The 18,049-nt window shown below is 36.9% G+C and overlaps 1 non-coding gene across 1 annotated transcript; it reads right to left on the reverse strand.

Annotated features, from left to right (window-relative positions):
* Positions 1-3,994: 3,994 nt before the first annotated feature.
* Trnaa-agc (transfer RNA alanine (anticodon AGC)) lies at positions 3,995-4,068 on the reverse strand. The gene has a single exon. It is a non-coding gene; the product is annotated as a tRNA-Ala (tRNA).
* Positions 4,069-18,049: the final 13,981 nt, after the last annotated feature.

Below are 18,049 nucleotides of genomic sequence, written 5' to 3' on the forward strand. Positions count from 1 at the left end.
AGATTCGGATTCAGCACCCTCGAAATAGCTTAGAACCATCAATTGTTTTGAACTTCTCACTATTTAGAAGGAAATACATAGGAATTTCCGGTTTTGGCGGCCATTTTGGCGGCCATCTTGAATATCTCAAAATCCTCAAGGATGCAAGAGTTGCATCGTCCAGATTTGGATTCAGCACCCTCGAAATAAGGTAAAACCATTAATTGTTTTCAATTTCTCACCATTTAGAAGGAAATACAGCTGGGAATTTCCGGTTCGGGCGGCCATTTTGACGGCCATCTTGAATATCTCAAAACCCTCGAGGATGCACGAGTTGCATCATGCAGATTCGGATTCAGCACCCCCGAAATAGGGTAAAACCATCAAAAAACATTGGGTGGACGGTAAAACAAGGTTCAGCCTTTGGCACCCAGACTATATGTTCCATAGAGCTGTAAAATGCAGCTCTATGGTATGTTCACAGGTGTTCTATTGTAAACGCGGTGCGCTTAGTCTTTATTCAAGGCAGCGAAGGGAATATCCAAAGGTTATGATGTCCACAGCGCTTAGTCTTTATTCTAGACGGCGAAGGGAATATTCAAAGCGTATGATACAGTGTATATCCTTTTATCTAAAAACAACAACAACAACAAAAGCAATTCCTCGTGAATTTTACCGTATCTTTCAATTATTTATCATTTTCCGGCGAAAACGCTACGGTGAAAACGCTGATACCACGCAAATGTCGCTTTATTTCCCTCCAACAATATAAGATATGCAAAAACAATGTACCGGTACACTACAATACATTATAATGAATGATATTATAAATGAACAGAGTGATTTTTGTTTAAAACTGATGTATTTGTTGATAGGGTAGTATAAAAACAGTATAGATAATCCCTTTTATGAGGAACTTTAGATATGATAACGGTACATTGGTCTAGATAAAGACAAAGCGCACCGTGTGACAGCTGTGGACATCATAACCTTTTGGATATTCCCTTCGCTGCCTTGAATAAAAACTAAGCGCACCGCGTTTACAACAGAACACCTGTGGGCATACAGAAGGCAGTGCTCTTCTTTGTATAGCGGTTTAGTTTCGATTCAGAAGTATAGGGATATAAAAACGAGACCAAATTGGTTAAAAATTCATTTATTATGACTAAGCTACTCATTTGGAAATGCTATCATAGCTTCATAAGCATATCTATGCCCGACAAACAAACTGACACCAAAAAGGTTGTGCCACCTCAGATGGTACCAACAACCCATTTTTCGGGTCTTGGCCCATGGACTATAAACACATTTCGTTTGCAAGGTGTGGACGCTGAACGTACAACGCGTATTCTCTGATGATACATGAAACCCAGCTGGGTAATCACGAATTCTTTTGTTTGTATTTCTATCGGACATTTCGTGCGTTTTCAGGTAAGCTATCACTACTTACGTACTTCAACTTGTGGTCTGCGAAAGAGAGAATACCAGTACCTCCCCGTCATTATGTTTAGACCATTGTAAATGCCATTGGGAGCAGTGTTTAAAACTTAAACCAAAAAGAAAAATGTTCTACTTACGACATTTGATGCATAATATGTGTAGTTTAGTTGTATCACAGAACTCCCTTTACCATATGAAAATTTCGCAATAAAAATATTTTAAAGCTACATATAATATAAAGAGATATCAATTATTTTTTTAAGCATGTAGACGGTTTAATCCAGAAACGATTTTGATGAAATTATTGTCCATAACTTGTTTGATTTGATTTGATTTGATATGATTTATTGGTTCCTGCATTATATCATTGCTCATGCAGATGCATACACATGTGTTATATACATTGTTGGTACCATACATACATAAACACTAATTGTTAACAAAGTAAGTTTCTTCATTGCCTTTACAATATACAACAAAATATATCAGCGATGCAATGAGTAATACAGAAGGGGTACAGCTTAAAGGACAAGTCCACCTTCATAGACATGTGGATTGAGTGAATACAGCAATATTAGGAGAGCACATCAGTAAAGGTTTGGGGAAAATCTGACAATCCGTTCCGAAGTTATGCATTTTTTAAGTATCTGCGAAGTCACTGCTGGATGAGAAGACTACTACAGTGTATGATGTCATATACGTACACCGTTATAAGGAAAATAAAAAGAGAATTTCACAAAACTTTACATTTTAAAGAAAGTGCACATTTCTTCAACTTGTTATTGACGTATCTTAAGGGTAATATTATTCCCCCTGCCTTCTGAAAGAGAGAAGTCGAGTGTTCTTTTGTTGTGCGAGAAAAGTGAAAATATGTTGAATTTTCTTTATTCTTTCTATATATCGTTGTACACATGTGACACCACAAGCTATAGTAGTCTTCTCATCCAGCCGTGACTGAGCAGAAACTTCAAAACTTCATAACGTTTGAACGGGTTGTCCGATTTTCCTCAAACCCTCACTGATGTGTTCTACTAATATTGCTGCATTCACTCAACTCATATGTCAATGATGGTGAACTTGTCCTTTAAGAATTGCTTGATTTGCATTCAGCCCTCGTACATAATACATAACATGATAAAGGAAAATAGGGGGAGAGATGACTTGCATAGAGATGGGATAGAAGAAAGGAGAGAGAGGAGGTATGTCTGCTTTCGCTAAAGCTTAACCAACGTTAGATCACCAGGATCATTGATTAGCTAAGCAGGGCAACGTATTTTCTCACCGAGGTACAGGTAAACAGTTACAGGTCATGGTTGGTCAATACATAACATTACGCAAAAAAAAAAATCATCTATGATGTGTTTCATTATAATGAGATTTCAATTATTACACAGATTATGTACACTATACATACACACAAAACACACATAGATCACACGTGTGTTTGCTCGCTTATGTTGTGATAACGGCACCGAAAAATGAAAAAAAAAAACACAAGTCATATACGTAATAATAACTCTATAATTATGTAGATTCCTTTGTTCAATTCAATTAAAAATTATTTTCATTTTTCAACTAAAAGCACAAATTTTATTTCATTTTTTAACAGGGAATGCAGCAAAGAAACCAATTTAGTGAACAGAATCACAACAATTTTGAAACCCGATTGTAATGACAATTGTAATGAGTAGTTTACACAGGTTAATGGTACAACCATTTAATGACACGGCAAATAAAAAGAAAAAAAAATCCCTAATCTTTTCTTCTTTCCTCGATTGAAAAAAAAACACCACCTGTATATATATATATATATATATATATATATATATATGTGACACTGCACCTCAAAACAAACAAAAAGTCGCCAGATATGAATTTTTAGTTAAGACCATATTCTGAAAGAGCGGACTTTAAGCTTTAAAATGATGTATAACTCAAATCAAATGGACTCTCCTAACCTATCTAAATATTGGAAAGAAAGCACAAACTCAGGAAAAGTGGGAACTGAGAAAAGAGGCTCTGAAGTACAGTGTCTATTCAAGCGCTTAATCTTTACCAAACCCTGCTGGCTGTGCGATGAATGGGACAAAAAACAGGAAGTAAACCACCAGAGTGACAACAATGAAGAGATTATCAGATTAAACTGAAATTAAGCATGCCTCATTAACACATTCTGTCCATAATCAATGCCAACTGTCAAAGCAGTAGCACTATCCTTTCAAAAGTTATTAGAGTTGAAAGTGAAGAGTGTAGACAAGGTTTTTCAGAAATGAAAAAGGGATTCTAAAGACACACCTAATCACACTATTCTACCAAAAATGTTCGAGATAAACTGCTAAAAAACACACACTTTCCCGCCCGTTTTATGATACCAAATTTTAGCATAATGTACAAGAAGACCCGCTCTTTCAGAAAATATGAAAAAATCAAGTTCGGCTAGGTTGACCCATTTCACTTATTTTCAGTCCTCACGCAAAATCAGTGTGTGCGACTTTATGTTCGTTTTGAGGTGCACGGTCACATATATATATATATATATATTTATATGTAGTGAGAACTTTGATCAAAGAAAATGGGTTTTCATCGGGATTCGAACCCGAGATCTCCGGATTGCTAGACCGGTGCTCTACCGACTGAGCTATTGAAAGCCCTAGATCGGCGTCGTCCCAAACCCTTAACTCTCTTTGCTCGTGTGGTCAGAAGCTATAGTGTGCGTATGTGTGCCACACACACACACACACACACACACACACACACACACACATTAACTTGACATAAACCCAAAGGATGTAAATCAACTTTGGAATAAATGCGAGGGATCGCCGAAGCGATGCAGCTTTTTGTAATATATTTTGAAACCAGAAAGGGAAAAATGAACAGAAACAAATGATAGATAGAACTTTGAGCAAAGAAAATGGGTTTTCATCGGGATTCGAACCCGAGACCTCCGGATTGCTAGACCGGTGCTCTACCGACTGAGCTATTGAATGCCCTAGATCGGTGTTCGTCCCAAACCCTTAACTCTCTTTGCTCGATGGTCAGAAGCTATAGTGTGTGTATGTGTGCCACACACACACACATTAACCTGACATAAACCCAAAGGATGTAAATCAACTTTGGAATAAATGCGAGGGATCGCCGAAGCAATGCAGCTTTTTGTAACATATTTTGAAACAAGAAAGGGAAAAATGACCAGAAACAAACAATAAATAGTGAGAACTTTGAGCAAAGAAAATGGGTTTTCATCGGGATTCGATAGCTTCTGACCACACGAGCAAAGAGAATTAAGGGTTTAGGACGAACACCGATCTAGGGCTTTCAATAGCTCAGTCGGTAGAGCACCGGTCTAGCAATCCGGAGGTCTCGGGTTTGAGTTATACATCATGTTAAAGCTTAAAGTCTGCTCTTTCAGAATATGGTCTTAACTAAAAATCAATGTCTGGCGACTTTTTGTTTGTTTTGGGGAGCAGGATCACATTTGATATAATTACAACAAAACCACCGTTTACACAAACAGGGTGCTCAGACGCAAACATATCTAGAACGGTATATAGCTATACCAATACGGTATAGCTACACTATAAACTTATACGTCTGTATACGATGTGTAACGAAATGACGTATAGTGAAACGTTCAGAGCATCATTTCGACCTAGAACTCGACAACGAATCAGCATTCCATCGTGTCCACTGTGCATCTGAACGCATGGCGACCATAGAACGGTATAACTGGGCGGGGCTTAATGGATGCACGCACGAAAGATGACCCCATAGCTGTCACTCATGACCATAACAGCATGCGCAGTGGGAAACTGCACATCTATTTTCCAGAACGGTCGAGATTAGCGTCTGAACGGTTTGTTGCCTATACGATGGTTCTTTATACGTCGTTTCTTTATCAAGTTTTGGTATAAACTGGCTTGCGTCTGAACAGGGAGTGTAACTAAAATAACACTCAGTATCATATTCACCATATATATATATATATATATATATATATATATATATATATATATCATATATATATACATACATATATATATATCATATATATATATACACCTATATATATATATATACATATATATATACATATATTATTACTCAAAACATTGGGTTTATACGTCAAAATAATTGTTCAAACATAAAAAAACCTTCGTATATCACATTACACAGAACATAAAAAGACAAGTATATTGCACTATTGTGTATTGCAGTATTCCACTGACTCCATCAGAAAAGTTTACCCGACACTAAAAAAAAAGAAGACATATGAGGACAAAATAAGATAAAACATTTGAAATAGTATCAGTAATGAACATAAAAAAACATATTCTGTAAGTTTTCTGTATTCTGTATTCTCTTAAGTTGTGCATCCCCGTCGTCAAAATAATGTAATATTATCATAATTGTGTTGTGTTGTTTTCTGTTGTGTCATGTGATAAATGGCGTTGATAAGATAGGATGTACGGGTGAACAAAGTAAAACTTTTAGCGTCTTGCATTGCATGTTCAATATTTCATTATTTTGACGAATCCGCGTTTCAGATTAGGAGCAGGATCCTCCGGTCACTCTGTAGAGCATAGGGGTGATAGTTAGAAACAATAATTAGTAGTACTTTGAAAAGTAGTCCATATTTGCATGATAATAACATTTTGCTAAACCTCGATTCATGCTTCATGTTTCTGGTGGTGTTTCATGAACTTTCAGAATTTTCTCCGAGCACGCAAGGAGACAACAACCTCTTATCACAATGAAAGTGTCCATGATTTTTGCTGCCGTCTTCACCGCATGTTGGGTAGGTAAAATGGGACTAGAGGGATTTCATGAATGGTTTGATGGTAGTTATTTGTGTGCCTGTGTGTGTGTGTGTGTGTGTGTGTGTGGTGTGCGTGTATGTGTGTATGTGTGTATGTGTGTGCGTGGTGCGTGCGGGTCTGTGTGTCTCTTTTCAGCCAGAGATGATTACCATAACTGAAAAAAAGAAATTCGACGTAGAACAGCTGCTGCACATAGAGTCATGCGCCATATTAAGACGCTCGGCGTTTAAAAACGGAAGTCCCGAGTTCGATACCTGCGACAGCCGGTGTTCACGTCCTTGAACGAGATGCCTGGGAATGCAGGGCCCTGATGAAGAACAGTGCATGATCTGAAGGTGTGACTAACCGCAATTGAATTACATTTTATAGATTTACACTCAGCAAAAAAGAAAAAGGAAAAAACAAAGTAAACACTTTTTCGAGTCCATATTTTTCACAGAAGATTTGATGAAAATCAATGTCCTATGCCGTATCTATCATATTAAAAGTGATTTAATTGGGTATCAAGCTGGAAGGTTAATACAAAGGGAAACTCTACGCATGAGTGAAAACATTCTTTGTTGCCCTCCAAGGCACAAAATTAAACATTGCAAAATTTGACATGTTGTCTTTCATTTGGCAATACCCTTCAAGATAACATTGAAAAAAAAAAACAGTTTAACACAATGAGAGACATAAATGAAATAGCAAAAACAAGTTTTTGTTCTCTTTATCTCTTTATAACCTCAAACAAAAACAAAATGGGAAACTAAAGGGGGAAAGAAAAATTTTCTGTCAGCTTAAACGTCAAACGACATAGTAATTTAAGGATTCATGAGATAAACTTAAGAACCAAATATTATTTACAACTTTCCTAATTTGAAAACAAACTGAAATTTCTACCCTTTAACAAATATATAGCTTTTTCTCTTATTTCATTTGAATTGATTTTGGGTTTAACCCGAGACGCTTCATTTTACTCCCTTTTTTACCTTTATTGATATTTTGATTTGATTTTTATTTATTGGTTCCTGCATTATATCATTGCTCATGCAGATACATACACATGTATCATATACATTGTTGGTGCCATACATATGAATAAACATTAATTGTTAACAAAGTAAGTTCCTTCATTTGTTCATTGACTTTAGAATATGCAGCAATACAGTTTCTTCATTGCCTTTACAATGCACAGCAAAGCATATCAGCGATGCAATGAATAGTATAGAAGCATTGCTTGATTTGCATGCAGCAGTCTTACATAATACATAACATATAGGAAAATAGGAGGGAGGGATGACTTGCATATATATAGGATAGAAGAAAGGAGAAGGGATAAAAAGGAGAGGTCTGTCTGCTTTCGCGAAAGTTTACACAAAGTTAGATCACCTGGATCTGTGATTAGTAAAGTATGGCAAAGTATTTTCTCACCGAGGTACAGGAGAACAATTACTAGTCATGGTCAGTTACAGAACATTACGCAAAAAATTCAAAACGGCGATATTCCCACGATACAGATGAACATGATATAGATATATCTATATCATGTTATGTATCCATCATCATTGTTTTGTCCAATTTCTTTGATCCTCAGTCTTGATAAAGGGCAGGGCCCGAAAGCTTGAGAATAAAAATCAAACTCTGAGGATTCAAGCTACGTCTATCGTCTCATCCTTTCTCTCACCTACACACTACTGAGATGCGACGGCCCAGGGGTTTAACAACTGAAAAGCACACTTAACTATGTACAATGTAAAGAGAGAGAGAGAGAGAGAGAGAGAGAGGGGGGGGGGGGGGGGTGACCGCCGAGTATATTATTTTATGTTGCCACTGACACTGAATGGTATCATTGTTCGTGTATTTCTGCAGAGCTACTATTCAAATATGTCATATTATTATTGTTCTTGATCCTTACAGTACAAACGGGGAGCAGTGGGAGACTTGAATGCGAGCTCTAGTCCAGACGCTCACCTACACAGCTACAATAAATTGCTACAATTATGTTGTTGTTGTTGTTGTTTTTATTGTTTCTGTTATTGCTGTTGTTGAGGTCTCTCTGTAGTTATGGAGAATAGTTTCCTGTTCAATGCCTCGGACCCCGTCATTGACACATAAAGACAATCTTATTGCATATTGTTTGTATTTGCGAGTGATGAATGGCGAAGAGGTGCTTCGAAAAGTCAGGATTTTTTTTTTCTCTCTCTTGTTTCTCTCTCTTATTGAGCCATCTCCTTTCATTAGAGTAACACCGGAGGAGGGGGCGGGGTATGGTTTTTAATCTAAAAGTGGAAGTAATTATCGAATACATTACACTTTATTCAACCAAATAAAGACTAGTAGTACATTTACCACCCACGATCCCTCTCTCTCTCTCTCTCTCTCTCCCTCTTTCTCTTTCCCTCCCTTTCTCTGTTAATAGCCTGCATTCACAATTTGTCACCACATCGCCTTTTCGTTTTGTGCACTGAGGCGAATATTCGCTACCATGACTCCTCATTCTCTCTCTGTATTACCCCTTCCCCCTCCACCCCCCCCCCCCTTTATTGCGTCCCACTTTTCTGCTAATGTTTGCGGAACGCTAGGGAGAGAATTATTGTGAACATTCATTCAAGGTTGGAACGAAACAGCTTACTTGAAAAAAAAAATCATTTAGCAAATACGGCAGCGCTAAATTTGCACTCGCATTCAGTCACTGTCAGTCTCAGTGTGAGTATAGTCCAACTCCCCAAAGTGTCACGAAGCATGTTTAAGACTGATATAAAATGCATGTTTTGTTTTGTTTTGTTTTGGTTTGGTTTGTTTTGTTTTGTTTGTTTGTTTGTTTTTTGTTTTTTTTTGGGGGGGGGAGGGGGGTCAAAAGGGAATACAATTCACTTCTCTTGCAAAAGCGCCGGTATCCACATTTTTGACTGTCTCTTATCCTGATTTGCTAAAACAAAGCCACCGTTGGCTCTACTGACCAATCAGAAACCAACACACAACCACCTGAGCAGAATATGGTATGTGACGATGTATCAGGGAAATTACTGCATCAGTTTGTATGACGGTGATGATAATGATGATGATGATGATGGTGATGATGATGATAATGATGACGATAGAGATGTTGGTGATGATGATAATGATGGTGGTAGTGGTGGTGGTGGTAATGGTGATGATGACAATGATGATAATGAAAAAAAAATGTGACAGTGGTAAGGGGAAGGTAGACTCCAGAAGGAAGGCATGAATTTGTTGTAATGCATTATACTGGGTAGACTGCTGCTTTGTTTGGCACATTGCAAACATGATGTCATGGTGGCAGGGTGATGAATATCAATAAGGCACTGGCAATAAACGAACTCATAAAGGCATATGTACTTATATCAGGCAACGTTTCTATTGTACCAGTGAACCGACTGACGAAGGAAGATTAGGGTGGAGAGACGCGGCGGTCATGCTTATGACAATCTTTTCAAAAAAAAGAAAGAAAAAATGTATAGGTATTAAACCCTTCGAGATTCATCTTATAACATCTTTATATCATAGTATGAAGAGCTTGCTTTCAAAATAAGCTAAAAGCCATTTTTAAACATTTCAGAGTTTGTTTGTCTGTTTGATTTGTTTTTGTTCCAACACAATTTCATACATAAATCAAGATTCTTTTCAGTAATATCACATAAAATATCAGTAAGCAGATTACAATGTACATGAATCAAAGAAGGAAAATTAATGTGTAAATTAATTCCATTAACAAAATATAACTCTTATTACCGATTTCCCAATTACCTGAGAAATTATGCGGTAGAAGGACTGCCACTATAAGCGAAAACTTGAACACGTGGCAGCCCATGGACCTATCTACAAAGTATGTCCTTCATCAGGGTGAAATTAACCGTTGTCACTTGTGACATATCAAGAAATATTGTCGAAGTTATCATTAGAAAAACCCTGTATTTTTATCATTTTCTTATTTAAGCAGCTGAATATCTCAACTTAATAAGAATGGAGTTGGTTCATTTTGCGATAAAGCTCGTCATTATATATATATATATATATATATATATATAAGACACTTAATGTAAAAACATTATATTAATCCAAAAAATCATCATGATCTTTTGGTCATTTTTGTTTTAATTATGGTGATGACTCTTTTACATTCGTTCTTGAAAGGAAAAATGATATTGTATAGAAACTGATGAAAGAAAAAAAATACTAAGAGTAATCTAAGGTCGACTTTTTGAATATTTTTTTTTATTGATATCACAATACATTTCCTAAATACTTCCCACAGATATCATGCATGATTATTTTGATGGCAGAAGGAGTTAACTCCATTTTTTTAATTAGACGTAATTGTCACTAAACCTTTTAAAAACGTCAAGAAAATAAGAAATATGGACTATTTTATGGCTTCTCAAAATACTACTTGATATGTAACAAATAAGTGATCGCTGGAAAGCTTATTCTTTAAACTATTGATCACAATCTCATGATGATGTTCTTTCATTAAAATGTTTAAGATTAACTTTTGATTCATTTTGATATCAAAGTCGTCACGCACATTTCACCGTTTTTTTTTTTTATTTGTCAAAGCTGGGTCCGCCTTGGCGATTTCATGCTATGAGTGCGTGAGCTTTTTGGGTGCTGGCAGCGAGACCTGCCCGGAAATATTCTCCCCCGGGGAAGAAATCTCTCTGGACAATGCTACATGCTCCGGAACTTGCCGGGTAAGTTCACATTTGAAGTTTTATGAAAAGTACGACATTATAGTCCAAGAGTATTAGTTTTAACCTGGACATTTTTGGTAACAAGCTGATTTTTTCAGGATAAGTCCACAAAAATGTCTAGAATAACATACTAAAAGTCCTCATAAATCCTCTTTGAGCGTTTTCCGCAATCCAAGATGGCGTCCAAAATGGCCGCCATTTCCAGAAATTCTTGTAACTTTTCAACCAGAGAACCCAAACACAAAATTTAAATGTCTAAATATATGTTTTAAAGCATGAAGAACTCAATAGAATACATATTAAGAGATGTTGATGCACGCAAGTACCGAAATCCAAGATGGCGTCCAAAATGGCCGCCATTTTCTGAAATTCTTATAGCTTTTCAGTCAGGTAACCCAAATACGAAATTTAAATGTCTAAATATATGTTTTGAAGCATGAAGAACTCATTCAAAAACATATCGAGAGATTTTGACGCACGCAAGTACCGTAATCCAAGATGGCGTCCAAAATGGCTGCCATTTTCTGAAATTCTTATAACTTTTCAGCCAGGTAGCCTAAATACAAAATTTAAATGTCTACATATATGTTCTGAAGGATGAAGAACTCAATTAAGTACGTATTAAGAGTTGTTGAAGCTCACAAGTACCGTAATCCAAGATGGCGTCCAAAATGGCCTCCATTTCCTGATTTTTTTTCTCAAAATTTTGCAAGTAGATGTCAACTGTACACACTTGGAATGTCGAAATATACGTTTTGAGTCTCAAGGAACCAAATATAATACTTATTCAGAGATTTTGAAACACAAATTAAGCACTTGAGCACTTCCAGAAATCCAAAGTGGTGTCCAAAATGGCTGCCATTTCCTGTTTTTCTCATAACCATGCAACTACGTAATTGTGATACGCACGTAAATGTATAAATAAATATTCTAAGACATAAGGAACCCAACGAAATACTTATTTAGAGATCATGAAGCACATAAGTACAAATTAAACCACGTGAGTTCTTCCCGAAAACCAAATGTTGCCCAAAATGGCCGCCATTTGTTCATCAAAATTTGCTGTTTTTAGCCTGTTTCAAGAGACAAAGAAATTCAACATAATGTTCAGTGGAATCTGTCCCTTAAATGTGCACAAAACGGGTATAGGTTGGGTTGGATGCACCCCCACCCCCCTCCTCCTTGGGGAAGGTGGTGGCCTGTACAATCATTATTTTCCAAATATTCACCCTGAAGTATTTGCACTTTGTCATTCAGTTGCAATCATGAAAATGCTAATCGTCCCTCGCTCGGCCCCTTTTTATAGACTTTGTCCACTTTTGAGATTAACAAATTTCCGAATCTGTCATCAAAAAGTGTGCACTAGATCTTTCACTTACAAAATGCAAAAGTTAGTTCCTTCATATTGAAGGGTAATTTGCCCTAACTCTTCAACCGCTCACTTCCCCCAATATATATTAAATTCCCCCTTTGATTAACAATTCCCAAATATTCCATCAAATGTGTGTAAATGATATAATTATTTCATTTCTATTCAAGTGTAAAAGCTCCCTCTTTTCGATGGGGGATGGGGATAATGAATTATCTACTCTTTGAGAATGGATAATTTTCTCCATATAACACCAAGGGTGCATTAGGCCGTTTAATGACGATCATCGAAATGCAAAACTCCCTCCAGTCGAAAGTGACCCCCCCCCCCATCAACTACTAGCTCATTGCCTTGAATATACTAGTCTTTATTCTACTTACACTTTTTAATAGAAACAAAAATCTAGTATTTCATCAACAGAGCGCACCATAAAACTCGTAACCTGAAAAAAACAACAAATCTCCATTTTGTGGGAAGGTGCATCACCTCACACGCCTCCCCCACATATTTCCATAAGTATTATTTTCTTACTTTTAGGACAAAAGCAAATCTCACATATTTCACCAAAGAGTGCGATAAATCTCTGAATTTCAAATTGGAAAAAAAAATCTGAGGTATGGGAAGGAGTATTCTCCTTTCACACTTCTCCCTCCCCGACACTTTCCTGAATATATATTTTTCCTCACGTTTTCAAATAGAAAACAAATATCGGGTATTTCATCAAATGGATGCAACAGCTCTGTGAAAATACAAAATTTTCCCTCGTGTGGGAGCAGGCAACCCTATAAACGCGCACTTCCATGATTGTATATCTTTTTGTTCCTTTTTTGATGGAAACAAAAATCTAATATTTCACCAATAAGGTGCATCAGGATGTCTGAATATCAGGTCTGAAAATGCAAAATCTCACTCATGTGGGGGGGGGGGGGAAGGGAGGGGACCCCCCCCCCCCCACACCCTTTCATAATCATATTGCCCATTTCCCTGAATACTACTTTATATCCAATTTTCTACTCTTTGATGGAAATAACTAAATATCTTACCAAACGCTTGCACTATGTATTTCACTTTCGAGTAAAAAAAAAGAAAGAAAAAAGGTCCCTCGTGTGGTGGAGTATCCCCCCTCCATGCACAAATAACTTTACTTTTCAAATAATTGTTTTTACTTCTCAAGTGATAACTGACAGTTTCAACTGGAACTCACCTCATGGTAGACATCAAATGCATTGGTAATAAAAAGGGGCTAGCACTAAATTTTCATCTCATGTGCTTAAGGTGACGAAAATCTGTTGGTGAAATATTTCTCTCGTAACAAGGACACACTCCTTGACGTTTACATTCAAATGCTTTCATTTGTATACTTTACACATAAGAACTATATTTTAAATAAAAAGTTTCTTATGAAATATATTGACATTTACATAATTGTGAGATAAAATTGGAACATTTTGCACCCCATTTTCCATATAAGGAAGAGCTCGAGTGTTTAAATCAGCACATTCGTGCGTCTAAATCTCTTAATATGTATTTTATTGAGTTATTCATGTTTCGAAACGTGTAAAGACACTTAAATTGTGTATTGGGTTCTCTAGTTGAAAGGTTATAAAAATTTCAGGAAATGGCGGCCATTTTGGTTGCCATATTGGATTGCGGTACTTGTGTGCGTCAACATCTCTTAATATGTATTTTATTGAGTTCTTCATCCTTCAAAACATATATCTAGACACTTAAATTTTGTATTTAGGTTACCTGGCTGAAAAGCTATAACAATTTCAGAAAATGGCAGCCATTTTGGACGCCATCTTTGATTTCGGTACTTGCGTGCATCAAAATCTCTTGATATGTGTTTCAATGAGTTCTTTATGCTTCAAAACATATATTTAGACAAATAAATTTCGTATTTGGGTTACCTGACTGAAAAGCTATAAGAATTTCAGAAAATGGCGGCCATTTTGGACGCCATCTTGGATTTCGGTACTTGCGTGCATCAACATCTCTTAATATGTGTTTTATTGAGTTCTTCATGCTTCAAAACATATATTTAGACATTTAAATTTTGTATTTGGGTTCTCTGGTTGAAAAGTTATAAGAATTTCTGGAAATGGCGACCATTTTGGACGCCATCTTGGATTGCGGAAAACGCTCAAGGAGGATTTATGAGGACTTTTAGTATGTTATTCTAGACATTTTGCTGGACCTATCCTGAAAAAATCAGCTTGTTACCAAAAATGTCCAGGTTTAGGCCTTTTTTGACCTAATGCTCTTGGACTATTAGATTAGTTCAAGCTGTTCGTTTGTGTATTATGCAAAATAAATCTAAAACCTAGTAACTGAATAAATTAAAGACTTGAAATGACGAGAAGGAAAAATCGAATTATAAAAAAAAGGAGAAAGATACCTACAGCAATACCTTTATTTATTTAGTTTGTCTGTTTGTTTGCTTGGTTGTTTTTTCTTTTGTTTTTTTTGCTGGAATACTATGCAGATAATCTAAAATGTAAAACCGTTCCCCTTTAAAGAGGCACCTTTATGCTGTAACAGTCACACACGGCCGGGTCACAAAACGGATTTGATCCGGGTAAAAATGAGCCGGATTAGTCTCGGAATGGTGGGTAATTTATGCTATACAGTCACGCACGGCCGGATTTCGAAGCGGGTCCATAAAGATTAAAACCGTATCGACCCGTTTCAAAAGGTAGTGACCAGTATCGAACCGTATGAAAATCCTTTTGAATACCTAACTGAATCCTTTTCGACCCCTATATCGACCTGTGCCATCCCGCTTCAACCCGACGGTACCGGCCCGAATGCAAACCTTGTCATTATCCGTTGCATGAAGGTAATGGGGTATACGGCAAGAGTCCATACGGTTTTATGCTGCGGGTTGTAGCGGGTCAATTCGAGTCAATGCGGTTCGAACCGAGTCAATTCGAATATCAATACGGAACTGAAATCCGTGAGAAAATTGTGAACATGACCATTCTTTTTCTGTTCACTACGTATCGTATCGAATCCATCAGGAATTGACACGGGTTACGATGCTGGTCAATGCGGGTCGATATGGTTTTTATTCCTTATGGACCCGGTTCGAAATCCGGCAGTGTGTGATTGTAGCATTATAGCCTAATAAGACCAGAATGAGGGAAACTGTTCTTTTTTTTTCACTGACGAAGCTCGATTACACAATCGACATCATTCAAACATCTAAATGTACTCATTACGATGCACGTAATCAGGTGATGGCGATGATGATGATGGGATCATGCAGATCATGAGATTATAAAAGAAAGACCTCCTTTCAAAGTCAATAAGTGTACTAGTTGTAAGGCGCTATGGCTGCAGCAGTACACATTCATTATTTTAAGTTATATACTAAAGGTTTTAAAATGCCGTTTGCTTTGTTTTGTAAAATTCTATTCTGATAATCTTCTGTTTTGTTAACCAATATCAATGCTCTGTAACCTGTTTTTGTTTTCTATTTCATTTTCCTATATTAATGATTTTAGAAAGTCATAACAGAAGTAGCGAACGAGGTAATGTCTGTGAGCCGAGACTGCGTCACCGGGACTTGTACTGAAGGATGTGCCAAGGTACTCGGTTCCGGAGGCTGCACCTATTGTTGCGATTCAGACCTATGCAACTCCTCCGGCGCGGTGACGCCCAGCATCGTTCTGACCTTGACGGTGCTTGCTTTCTGGTTCCTTAAATTGGAGTAACTTGTAGGCCACTTTCTTGAAGAGTTTGATCGCAAGATGGTGTCACTTCTTTTCAATCTAAAATACGGTCACCATCAGATAGAACAAAAAAAAAAAAAAAACACTTCTCCCACGATTCCTCAGTTTTTGCATGACAAGGAATGTTTCATGCTGTGGATAATATTTCATATTTTCTTTTACTTGTTAATTGTTTTGGTTTAGCGCGTTTAATCTACAAAATCTCAAATTGACAAATGGAGCTGATTTGTTTTCATCACTTCCTTCTTTAGCCATTCTTTTAGATTTGTTTCAATCACCTTGGTTTGGATTAAAAAGAAACAAAAATCTTTGTGCTTATGGGAAGAATTACATTTAATTCACAAATTGCTTACAGGACCAAAACATAGGAACATAATCTGTTTTGATAAAATTCACACGGTGGTAATTTGTTTCGTTACCATTTTGTGTATTACATTAATGTTAAAGCACTGTATGCGCGGATATTATTGGTGTACATATTTTTTTTTTCTTAAGTATTCTAACAAGTTATTTTCGAGGCAATGTTGGAGTTGCCCTCTTGCGTTGTTTCGTCGTCACGGTGATGAAGGATGGTATTGCGGCGTCACACTGTCTCGAAATTGACACAAGATGGCGCCACGAATATGGAATTTCCCATTTCGCAGCAAGATAACCCCGACCAGGGTTAAACGACAGTCAAGAGCCGAATCAAATCAGATGCCTACAAAAGACCACACGATGATACCAAACCGAACTAGAAGACAATAATAAGAAGATTCCCAAATCTTTATTATAAGCAGCTGGTAGGTAATCGTGCTTTTTTTAAAGATCTTGTCCCCGCTCGCGAAATTGCTGAGAAACTTCATCAGTGGTTATACGACGGAATAAGAGGGTCCCACGAATGGCTTACAAACTTTGTAAGATCGGACCCGAATTTCAATAATCCTTTTATCGTGCGCCAATTTTTGCCTAATTCGGAGACAGGGTGACGCCATCGGTAGAGAATGCATTCAAAATGTCTCGCGATGGAGCAAACGTAGATTCTTGCACGTTTAATATGCAACTGCAAATCTCCATCAGGCAATGTCAAATGGGTGTCAACAAAAACAAAACAAAAGAAGACATGTATAGAATAAATGCGACTCCAATGTTCAGGCGTTCCTCCTTCATCGATTTCGTATGCTGCAATGCAAAACTACTCTTCAAATATACTTTCTTTATCATAAAGATTTTATGCTGTTCATATTTGTTTGTTTGTTTGCTGATACTGCGACATTTTTTATGGCAAGTATATTCCAGTTTTTCCGCAGAATGACAAAAAAAAATGATTGTATGTAAACTTTTATCTTTGAGTGCTGTCAAGAAAATAGGTCTACGCGCACAGCAAAAACAAAAGACAAAAATGAGAAATGTAGATATCGATCGCAGAATCACGACTGCGTGTAGATCGTGGATCCCTATCAATGTACTATACACGCTATCCATTACATCACTCACAGTTGTTCGTGGAATTTTAGTAAACATTATCTCCTATTTTATTGTTCGCTTGTTTGATGTGATGCTTCATGCTTCTACCCGCATGGCTTTTATACTGTAATACTTGTTCTTCGTTCTATAGAAGTTGTAGTGTGTCCCTAGCGTCTTTCCCGTTTCACAGTGTAACCAGGATGAAGTAAAACAGGGTGAAATTCTAGTTTAATTGCGTGTTTCCAAGAAAATTAACTTTTTGACTGAGTATGTTCATTCATTTTGTTGTAACTTACATTTCACTCAGCTTATAAAGATTATTATGCATAATAATTGTAGTCCACGTGTGGGTACGATAATATAACAAATATAACACAACTCAACGTTATACTGTCAATTTATTACAGTTTATCAACATAGGCCTATACTAAAAGTTTATTTGGACGAAACGTTGATTTTTGGGCTCCTCTCTCTCTCTCTTATTCAAGTGTTGGTGATTCTGAGAGAACACCGGTAACATAATCATTATTAACTGTTATTGAGCTCCCAGAATCAAGAACACTTGAG

This window comes from Diadema antillarum, unplaced genomic scaffold, assembly GCF_040938485.1.
Source record: "Diadema antillarum isolate AM-2024a unplaced genomic scaffold, OU_Dant_1.0 scf00000189, whole genome shotgun sequence".
Lineage (NCBI taxonomy): Eukaryota > Metazoa > Echinodermata > Echinoidea > Diadematoida > Diadematidae > Diadema > Diadema antillarum.